The sequence below is a fragment of the Ptychodera flava genome, chromosome 13 (genome assembly GCF_041260155.1).
Source record: "Ptychodera flava strain L36383 chromosome 13, AS_Pfla_20210202, whole genome shotgun sequence".
In the NCBI taxonomy this organism is placed as follows: domain Eukaryota; kingdom Metazoa; phylum Hemichordata; class Enteropneusta; family Ptychoderidae; genus Ptychodera; species Ptychodera flava.
The window spans coordinates 22,876,495-22,888,341 of NC_091940.1; the positions used below are offsets into that span (position 1 = coordinate 22,876,495).

General features: G+C 36.5%; 1 pseudogene; it reads right to left on the reverse strand.

The window, feature by feature from the left end:
* Window positions 1-5,449: 5,449 nt before the first annotated feature.
* On the reverse strand, window positions 5,450-6,034 carry LOC139148510 (medium-chain acyl-CoA ligase ACSF2, mitochondrial pseudogene; annotated as a pseudogene).
* Window positions 6,035-11,847: the final 5,813 nt, after the last annotated feature.

Below are 11,847 nucleotides of genomic sequence, written 5' to 3' on the forward strand. Positions count from 1 at the left end.
GCTACACCCAAGAACTTACGATGGAATTTAGGTCATGCAAATTAGCCAGTCCCTTAACAGTGCAAGTTTGTTGCCCCAGTGGGCAGCGATGATAAATTGTATGACACTGAAAAAGCTTTGCTATTTTGTCTGAAAACGCAAATACTGGACTATTTGTACTTAAATTTAGGTCAGGTGTAAAACTTTCTTTGACAAGTTGTTTAGAAATATTTAGATTAAGAATGGTCAAAAATCGTCACTGCGATTGCCACCAGCGTTAACACATGAAGTTGATCAACTGCGACAATGATTAAACGTGAGTACTCTCAACAAGTCTCCCCTTCATACATTCGCCATCACCAACAAACACAAGAACGCTGGTCATCAACACACCTCTCACATTCTTGTCCTGTGATATATGACCCGAGTTAAAGTCGGATTCGGGCTTTTGAACCGCTTAAATGTACACGAGTATACCTCACCAGTTGTGCAAGGTCTAATGTTTCTATGCTGTGTACTTGTCGGTAACACGGAAGGAAGTATGTTTAGATATGTTGGTCACTCACTTTGTATCGTCAAAAATCGGGCCAAGCTTATTTCGTTGGTCACACATGGTCTTGCAATGAAAGCATGTGATACCCTTATATTCGACAAAATTTTGTTATATAAAAAGACCTACCTGAGACTCGAATGATGAAGCATATTTTCATCTAAGATGCAAACACTTCTCAACCACCGCCTCTCAATAATTCGATACGTAAAACTGAAACCTGATTAATACACAGAAAATTAAACTTTGCTGAACATGCTAACGACGATTGACAGGTAAACATTAATAAACTGGGAAAATACATACATGCTGTAAATGAGAGCCCACGCTGTAAAACAATAAGAACACATCCAGCAGTCTCGCAACCTACACCATGTACCCTTTACCAAAATTGAGAAAACTTCGCTACCATTTTCCGACTCATATTTATTCATATCTGCATCAAATGTTCAAATATTGACATACTTTTATGTACATACATTTATTTCCTGTTCTTTATGTATGCATTTCATTAATCTGTTTCTTCGACAGGTCTTTTATGGACAATTGATATGGTTTATAGTACCTTTTAGTGATTTTCCCATCTAAATTCTTTTAATTTTGTTGATATTAATACGTACAGAATGGAATGATGAGCCAGTAATGCTAACTTTTGATGATTTTTTTATTATTCTGTATGTCAGTTGCAAACTCTTATTCTACACCAAAAAGAATGTTTAAACACCCACTATTAGCTTGTCAACATAGTGTCTATATGTGTAAAATGCACTTTAATTGTGTAAAATGTCATTTGAATTCTAGTCCGGACCAGAATTCACTTGTCAACAATAACAGTGCAATTTACACTTGTACTGACCGAGTTGACAAGCTGAATACAGTGTATATCAACATGCCAACGGGGAGTAGAACAAGAACTTACGGTTGACATTAAAACAAAAATAGTGAAAAAAATCACCGAAAGTTAGCATTACTTGCCCTTTAAAAGACGTGCCTTGAGCGTCGCACGTCAGCAATACTTGTTTAATTAGAGCCAAATGACTGGCAATTATACTCCAAACACGGCTAATATAATAAATTGTTGTCGGTCTTTGGGATATATTGCCTTACACCGAGAAGTATAAAATGAGAAATGCCAAGAATCAAACAGAAGACTTGAAAGCAATCGATGGTATTTTTTAAATATCGCAGTGTGAAAGTCAAGCTGTGGATGTGCCATACACGATGATGCTATTTCGATGATACAAAAATTGAAATTTTACTCAAAGTAATCATAACATAGTATTAAAGTGATTGATTTGTACAACTTTAAAATTACACAAGTGAACTTACACTGAGTGACACAATGAAATGGAGTACCTATCTCTTCATTGTGCACAAGACTTTTGAAATATACATGATCTGCATCAATTATGCGATTATTTACCTGATAACATTATCATCTTATGATTATCGTCTCAGATGATGTAAGTACTTATTGTACGATTCATATAAGTTGTGTTCACTATTTATATTAGAATTATTTATACTTTTGATTTCTCAACGAAACAAGTCGTCAACTATTATCGGCTGTACCAATCCATAATGCAATACTTGTCACTCATGTAATAATTCTAAATAAGGGATATGATATTAACCAAAATGGGGCAAAAATATGCCTAGCAACCATAGCCACGCCCTTAGCAACGTGCCACATTTCAAAAGTTTTGACAAACCTTAATTGAAGATGGTTTGTAGTGATTTTCAAGTAAGCAAACTTTCAAAAGTTTAATATGCCTCGCACCCATGACCATGCCCTTAACAGCCAACCGAATTTAAAGAAACCGTGGATTTGTTTGTACCGTCATCACGTGATCTCTTGGGCATACGTGTCTGTAGGACATATCTCGAACTTTTTATTCCTGAGTAGAATCATGATTGGAAATGTCCTGCAACGACATAATACATAACTCAATTCACATCGTCAGAAAAACATTACATGTACGATTTTGAAATTGTCAATATACTAATTTCCTAAGTTACCTCATAAATGTGTGTGTGCGTTCATGTGCGCCAGGATGCGCGCCCACCAGCCACAGAGTATAATTAAACCACGGCTTTACCAGCAAATAATACCTCCCTTCTTAGACTTGAGCCGAGACTGAAGGAATTCGGTTGCTTTCGATATATCAAAATTGAACAAACTGACGGCTGATTTTGTACATTTTTTTGACTGAGAAACAAATCAATGCATGAATGTAATCCTTCGGCATAATATCGCTTTTGTGCCAACATTAAACAAAATTAGTTGAGATATCTCTAAATATAGGTGCTCTATACCAACTAAACATTCAATACAATATGATCGTATGGCAACTCTATGTTAAAACAGTCATCCAACGAAAAAGTTTGAGATGACACAGTGTCTTCCAACATGACGTAGATTTGAACAGAAAAATAACGCGCCTGTGGATAGAACGTACATTAAAAGGTGTTCTATGATTGTTGTTGTAACCTACAAATATTAAAATGTATGACATTTTATTTATTTATTTATTTATTTATTTATTTATTTATTTTATAGACTGGTGATTGACTGGATTTTATGGTTTTACTGACCTCTTAGATCTTGAGTTACATTGAGTGACATACGGGTAAGCTAAGTATATATAATGGAGTGTAAAACATCGATTTATTACCTACCTTCAAAATGTGACGAAGCAAACTTTCATATATTAAAGGATAACGATATTGTCTAAAGGTCGTGCCTATGCTTACTCTGCTAAGCGCTGACGCCGAACACTTGGGTACAACATCAGCTAGAGCCACTTTCTTCCTCAAGCAAGACAATTTTTTCGTGGTAACATAATTTAAAATAAACGGTTTATTCATTATAGCGTAATAATTCTTGTATGGTTTGATAGCTATTCTAAGTCGAAATGAACAGTAAATTTTATGTATTCCAAGACAATTTTACATTCATTTCAACTTTAATGATTCACAAAAATATATGAAAGATTTGGATGATTATGATAACAATGTTTTGGTGGTGCAAATCAAACACTTGTAAAATTCACTTTGAATAGTTGATATTTTATCTTATCCCTGTAGAAATTAAATCTAACGATTTGCTTTAGCTTTGCTTCAAGATGAACCCTTCTCACTACATGACATCTATCTGATCTGAAACATTGTGATAACTTGAAGTCGACATTGTCGACTGAAAGGTTTTCTGATGTGTCATTTTCTTCACCATTCCGCGAAATTTGTACTAATACTGACAAGTATTTTGAATGCCGAAATAACTGATAAATTTTCTGGGATATGATGTCAAAGGTCAATGAAACGACTACACACTGCACAAGGTAACTTGTACAAATATTTAGATATTATATGTTCTTAGAGAAAGTACAGAGAACAAGTCATGGTGTTAACAACTTCATTTGGATATGCTAGGGCGCAGTAGAGTTCCAAGACAATTTTCCTCTTTCAATGGTCGTGAAGGAATACTTGAGTTCACACGTATCAATGTCATATAATTGCATATTTATCCATATCATTTTGCTACAGGATAGTTTCTATATATTTAGCAATTGCATTTAAAATATTCTAAGACATTATATTTTCACTTTAAATAGCTGTTATTTTTATTGCCTACAATAAGGTTATCAAATGTAAATGCATCAAACACAGGCATTAAATGGTTGTCCATACGTCATATATTGAAAACCAATATGAAAGTGTCACCAGGACTGGGATATACGAATAATAATAAAATCACAACAATTCATCCAATACATTCATTTATAAACATGCCATCCAAATATAAACTTATGTTACATTAGTCACAGAACTGGATTTTTATGTCGGAAACCGAAATTTTTCAAAATAAGAATAACAATTTTGAACGAAAGCTACTTATACAGCGATAAAGATGCAAAAAATTGTAAGAAGATCTTATTCAATATTGAAGCCTGGACTAAATAGCAAATCATACAATCATTTTTATGTCATTGTCATAGTTCTTTTATTCTGTTTTTCTCGGCCAAAAGCACAACACACGCGCGCGCACATGCACACAAATGCGCGGACACACTTACAGACACACATGCACAAACAGACGCACGCAAACAGCAAACAATCACTTTAATGTTATTGTCATAGTTCCTTCTTTTCTGTTATGATATATTCCATCCCTGACAACCTAAAACACAACATACCAACACAGACACCAGACACACACAAACATACACGCTCTTATATATATATATATATATATATATATATATATATATATATATATATATATATATATATATATATATATATATATATAAACAGATTACTTCAAGTACTAAGTAATGAAGTAATCTAGTACTAGTTTTGTACTTGAAGTAATCTGTTTATTTATAACGCTCTACTTTTGCATTGAGCACTGTAATTTCCCACGAGGACATCTGTATACTTCGATGTATATATATATATATATAATAATATATATAATATATAATATTATATATATATATATATATTATATATATATATATTATAATATATATTGTTTTATCGAGGGAAAAAGTGTCAAAACACTGCAAATTGTTTGCTAGCATCTCAAATGGTATATTGCAGTACTCCTACCCCTTTCAGCACAAGATGACGTAGTGAACCAAGCATTAGTTTGACACAGGAAAGTTCGTTCATTTTCAAATCAATTATCAAATGTTCCAAAATATCCAACGTCGAGGTAGTTTTTGTTAAACAAACTGTACAGTATACGATTTTAGTAGGTAGTGGTTGTTTATGAGGGCCTGGAGATCTCTTCAAGCATATGCACTGTACAGGATGAGGCGCATGACCTTTATCAGTTCTAGACACTGGCATAGTCATCTTGACACTTGTCATTTAATTTAGTAAGTTACCTTTTTTAATTGTTGTGGAAATAACCTACATTCCAAGCACCCCCCTAGCTTTTGCTTCAAGTTTTTTTATAAGTACTTTACCGGTAGGTCCACTCGGAAAGCAATCAAAGAACAAGATGTATTTTGGCATGTGAAAATCTGGCAAATATGGATGCACAAACTGTAATAGTTCGTCAACTGTGACTTCTTCTCCTTTCTCAAGACAAACACAGGCACAGACTTCTTCTATGAATCGTTCATCTGGCACACCGATAGTTCTTGATAGTTTTACCTTTGGATGTCTGACAAGAACTTGGTCGACTTCCGCAGGGTAGATATTTCTAGCCTCTTTGATGATGATGTCTCTCTTTCGGCCCACAACATCGATGCATCCATCTTCTTCCAGTTTACACATGTCACCTGTATGGTACCAGCCGCTTTGATCTAAAGCCGATTTTGTTTTGTCTTCATCGTCTTCATACCTCAACATTGTATAAGGCGACCGGGCACACAGCTCACCAACGGTACCCCGCGGTACTATGTGACCATTGTCGTCAATTATCTTGATCTCAGTGTGATCTATGGGATAACCAGTTTTCTCAAATTTCTCAGGATTATTATTTATTGTCATGAACCTGTTTCCGTAGTTCCTAGTACAGAGTAAATGTTTATATTCTTTCTCGCCTTAATCAAAATTTCAGATGGAACGAGGTTGCCAGTAGTGATGACGTATTTCAGGGAACTTTGACGAAGCTCATCCACCTTCCCATACTTCAAGAAATCTAAGACAAATGAGAACAACAGACACGCCACCGACACACACTCTTCCCTGATCAAACTGACAAGAAATTCTACATCTGAATTTGAATCTGGCACAATCACCCTATAACCGTGGCTTACGCCTGCAACAGTTGAAAGGTCTCCACTTGGACGCGTGAACAAGTTCATCGACATATAGCATACGTCTGTCTTCACTATTTGTAGAAAGCGTCTGCCATATACGTGTGCGCCCTCTAGCGAACACCTGTGCGATTTCACTACCACCTTCGGTAAGCCAGTACTGCCAGACGTTGCTAACATCATCATTTCGTCATCTTGACGAACGGTTTCTCGTAATTTTGTTACTTGTCGTAAGTCATCTTCATTTCCTATCTTCATCACTTCTGCATAGCTAATCATGCCTTGTTTGCTTTCACTGTCAAAATGAATCACACAACGGAGAGTTGGTAATTTAGCTACGTCACATTTGTTTGTTTTATTTGATAACTCTGGCGCGACGTTCAAAAGAACTCTTTCTTGATCGCCAGGACCAATAATCAAAGCCGCAATTTTCGTTTTGTTTGCCAAATGTTCGAAGTATACCTCATTGTAGCCAATCACTATCCGGACACAAATCAGTTTGGTATAGGCCATTGCATAAAGAGATGTGATCCATTCGTAGCAATTCTCCGCCCAGATGCCAACACGTTCGCCAGGCTTCAGACCCAAATGAACCAAGCCTGAAGCTAACTTGATAACATCTTCTCGCAGTTGCTTGAAAGTGATACGTTGTCTTTTTAATTTCGAAGCGAAAACAAAGGCCTCTCTATCCGGAAACCTGGTTGCCGATTGGTCGAGTGCGTCACACAAGCTGTTCCCCGTTAATGGAGTGCCTGATGCGGCATGTAGGTAGCTCTTGGGCGACATTGACATCTTGTGAGTTTTCAATATTGTCCCCTATAACATAACGATAAAGTACAACCTGTAAGTAATGAGTTTTGGTCTGCATAAAGACTGTCATTACACTTAATACAGCTTTACTGTATCTGTCATTTCTGAAAGCATTTTTAAGTACACCATCACTGAATGGATCTAAATACAGCATAGAAATGTAATTGGCAGTTGCATTTTACGTTTGTTATCATTATCGGTCAATGAGAATGTTGAAGAATTCGTTAGATTCGTAAGCACGTCAGTTTTTTGTGTGTGACAAAGACAGCTGAATACAGTATGATGCTAATGACGTTTGCAAATAACCTTTTGAGATACTGTTCATGACAATCAATATACAGCGAAGTATCAAACTTGCTGGTACTGAACATTTATATTGCAACTTTTTTATACCTACGTTTCTATTTATACAAGTAAACTAAACTGGTTTATAATTATCCAACCATTAGTCAGATTTGAATAGATTAATCAAAGATCTGTACTCGATTTTTTTCTAAATAGACCGATATGCATCGTTACGATTCCTGTTTGAGCAGATGAATGCACATAACCACCCTGCGATACTAGTTCTAAACCGAAGCATCCTACAACGTCTTACTCAGACAGAATCACTGTTCTCATTTACTTGAAGGAATCAAAGAAGTCCCGGGACAGAAATGCCCATCTTTTCTAAACTACTTTTTGGCAAAACCTGACATCATTAATTACTCTGGTTGTTTCCGAAGTATTACATTCAATGCACTAAAACAGCTTTAACAGTTTGGTCTATAATAGCTTTTGACACAGAAAATTAAAATTTCATATTAATTTCTGTCAGCAATATCTTATCAGTAGCATTAAACCCTGATCAATTAGTAGTTATAAGACATCAGTGTTGGATGCTAGAAAGACATGGAACACGATTGGATCTAATTTGGGATAATTGGATGATGAAGTAATGTCAATTTATTTACAAATGTAATCTCATCTGCTTTTCTTTTTACATTACACACTTGTTTTGATGAGTAATTTGTAATATTTCAACATTCAGCTATACGGCCCCTAAAACTTTTGAGAAATTTGAAAAATATGGAAATCCAATTATCCCAAATTAGTTCCAATCGTGTTCATGACAAAACAAGTTTGTCAATATATTAAAAAGAAATAGCCGAAACTATATATTGTAGCTAAAATGGGGACGAAGTGCCGGGGGAGGTGGGGGCAAGTGACCATTGGAGTGTCTTTTTTATCTCTAGTCTGAAAACGTAATTAAATTGCCATCTCCGATGGCCTTTTCCTGAGAAATTGCTGCATTGCAAATGTCAGGCATTGTTGAACGTCGTCTGAGATTATTCGCACCTACCGTAGCTTACAAACAACAAGGAAGGGCAAAGAGGGCGCTAGACCCATGTTAATAGCTTAATTGTGGCTCTGTCCGCTGGTGTCAAAATTTAAAATTGAATACGGGCACCACACCTAATCTCTTACAACATTTATTTCAATATACTCATTGACATGCCTGAAAGAAATCGCTCAACGAAAGTAGGGACAAAATGGCGTGACAGTCTACAACACTGATTTTTATTATCCCAGTTCTTGCTTATGCACTCTCCCACCACAAAACGAAGGAAACGTAATTTTCACCAGAGTGTACATGAGGTCGTTTTAATATCGACGGAACCACTATCAACCATTTTGAATAAGTATATAATAACGTCAATGAGAACACTGTAAATGTTTTAACGCAAGACAGTTGAGAACTCACAATTAAGAAAGTTGAAACGTTCAGAACGATTGAATCGAGAGAAATAAATAAAGGTATACGTGATTATGCTTGAAAGTAGGCTATATATCAAAAGGTCAACTTGGGTTATCGTTTTTCAAAAGAATTCGAGTCCCTGGTAGCGCTCACAGACGATTGAAATGGTGTCATTACAACGTCCTTCCGTGACCTCACTGCAACGCACTAAAACCCCAAATCTCATACAAACATGTACAGCTGTATATTCTTACACGTAACACTCACAATAAACTCGGCTAGTCAAGATAGAAGTCACATGTTACTTCCTGCAAAGCACCTATATCCATGTAGTAAGACTATACTAGACTGGACAGTAAACTTTAAGTTTAACAAATATCTTTAAAGTTGCTAACCTATAGAATACACAACTAAAAACTGCTTACCGTGTTCGGAGAGCTTTGTTAGTGAACAGCACAACACCTTAACGACTATAACTTTGGACGTAAAACCACACGTTATAGATGAACTACGGCCATGTCCATATTGCCGTAATTCACCCTTTGTCTGGTGCGTGTCTACTAGGGGCTACACCAGAGAACGTTTTACTTACGATGGAATTAGGTCATGCAAATTAGAAGGGGTGGCAATATTAACCAGTCCATAAACAGTGCTAGTTCGTTGTCCATATGGGCAGAGATAATAAATTGTGCGACGCTGAAAAAGCTCTGCTATTTTGTCTGACAATGCAAATACTGGACTATTTATACTCAAATTTAGGTCAGATGTAAAACTTTCTTTGACAAGTTGTTTAAAGTTATTTAGATTAGAATTTGTAAAAAAATCGTCACTGTGATTGCCACCAGCGTAAACTCACCAAGTTGATAAACTGCGACAATTATTATTAAACGTGAGTACTCTGAACAGGTCTTCCGTCATACATTCGCCAACAATAGCGAACTCAAGAACGCTGATCATCAACACACCTCTCTCATTCTTGCCCAGTCGCATGACCCGAGTTGTAATTGGATTCGGGCTTTGCACAAGATTATGCCTCACCAGTTGTGAATGGGCTACTGTATCTGTGTTGTGTACTTGTTAGTAAAACAGATGGAATTGTGTTTAGATATACTGGTCACCCACTTTGTATCGATAAAAAAACGGACCAAGTTCATTTTGTTGGTTGCACATGGTCTTGTCATGATAGCACTTGATATCCTTATATTCGACAAAATTTTGTTATACAAAAGACGAACCAGTGAATCGAATGATGAAGCATATTTTCAGCTGAGATGCAAACACCTTTTAATCACCAGCTCTCAATAATTCGGTACTTTAAATCTGAAACCTGACTGATACACATAAAATTAAACTTTTCGGAACACGCTAACGACGATTGACAGATGAATATTAATAATAATCTTTACGGCCCTGATACGGGTTTTGCGGACCGAGGTTGTACGGCGGAAGGGCCCGAGCGTGCGAGGGCCCGTCGCCGTACGACCGAGGTCCGCAAAACCCGTATCTGGGCCGTAAAGGTTTTATCATATACCTTATTGAACGTTGTGATATGTTCAGTATTTATCAATAAAACATTGTTAAAGTTATGGGCGTAAATTAAAAAACATGAGCCACGCAACTTTGCGGATTGATATGTACGATGTTGTCATTTGTTCTGTTGTGGAACGCGTCACGAGCTTGTTCTATGCGAACGACAATGTCACTACAGAATGAGCACAGATGAGTAGTTGATCCTGCTCGTTAAAATACACTTTCTCAGCAAAACATTGAGAGGAGACTATCAAGCACTTGTTTTAAACCAATTTTGATCGGAATAAGATTCGAACTGTCTACAATTTGCTTCAAAACTACGAGCGAAGCGCATAGACACGGGTTCGAATCTCGCGCTGACGTGCTTTCGAATGGAATGTACGTGGATAGCAACGCGCGTAGCAACGACAACGAAAAAGTTCGAAAAAGCGCGCACACTACCTATTTGGGCAAAGTGTGCCTGGGCGTGATACGGCAACTTATTACACACCTGTAAGAGCGCCTTTTCCCATAGGTTTACATGGGCACGTGAATCTAGGTATATGATAAGTTTAGGAAAATACATACTTACCCGCTGTAAATGAGAGCCCAAGCTGTAAAACAATAAAAACACATCCAGCAGTCTCAGAACCTACACCATATGGCCTTTTACCAAAATAAGAAAACTTCACTACCATTTTCCATCTCATATTTATTCATATATGCATCAAATATTCATATATTCATATACTTTTATGTACGTACATTTATTTCCGGTTCTCTATGTCTGCATTTTATTAATCCATTTTTCGGTAGGTTTCTCACGGACAGTTATTATAGCTTATAGTACCTTTATTGTAATTTGTCTGTCCACACCCAAGGACGGTATACCACTAGATTTTAACCAGTTCGCGACATATATGACTTGAAATGGTCAAAACCGAATGATATATCGTCGATAGATGTGATTAATTGCTGTTATATCATAACAGTATATTGAAATTCTCGCATCAAAATGGCGCAAATATATGCCGAGCGACCATAGCCACGCTCTAGCAACGTACACAATTTCAAAAGTTTGATGAATCTGAAGATATTGTATGCAATTTCAAGTCAGCAGACTTTCAAAAGTTTAATATGCCTCGGACCCATTACCACGTCCAAACCAACCAACCAACCAACCAACCAAATTTCAATTGACCTTAAAGAAAACGTGGATTTGTTTGTACCACCATCACGTGATCTCTTGGCATACGAGTCTGTAGAACATATCTCGACGTTTTTATTCCGGAGTAGAACCATTGATTGAAAATGTCCTGCAACGTAAATAAACTATTTTCCTAAGTTACCTCATAAATGTGTGTGTGCGTTCGTGTGCGCCAGCCACAGAGTATAATTAAACCATGGCTTTACCGACAACCAGCCAATACCCCCCTCTCTTTTTGACTAAGAAACAAATCAATGCATGAATGTAATTCTTCGGCATA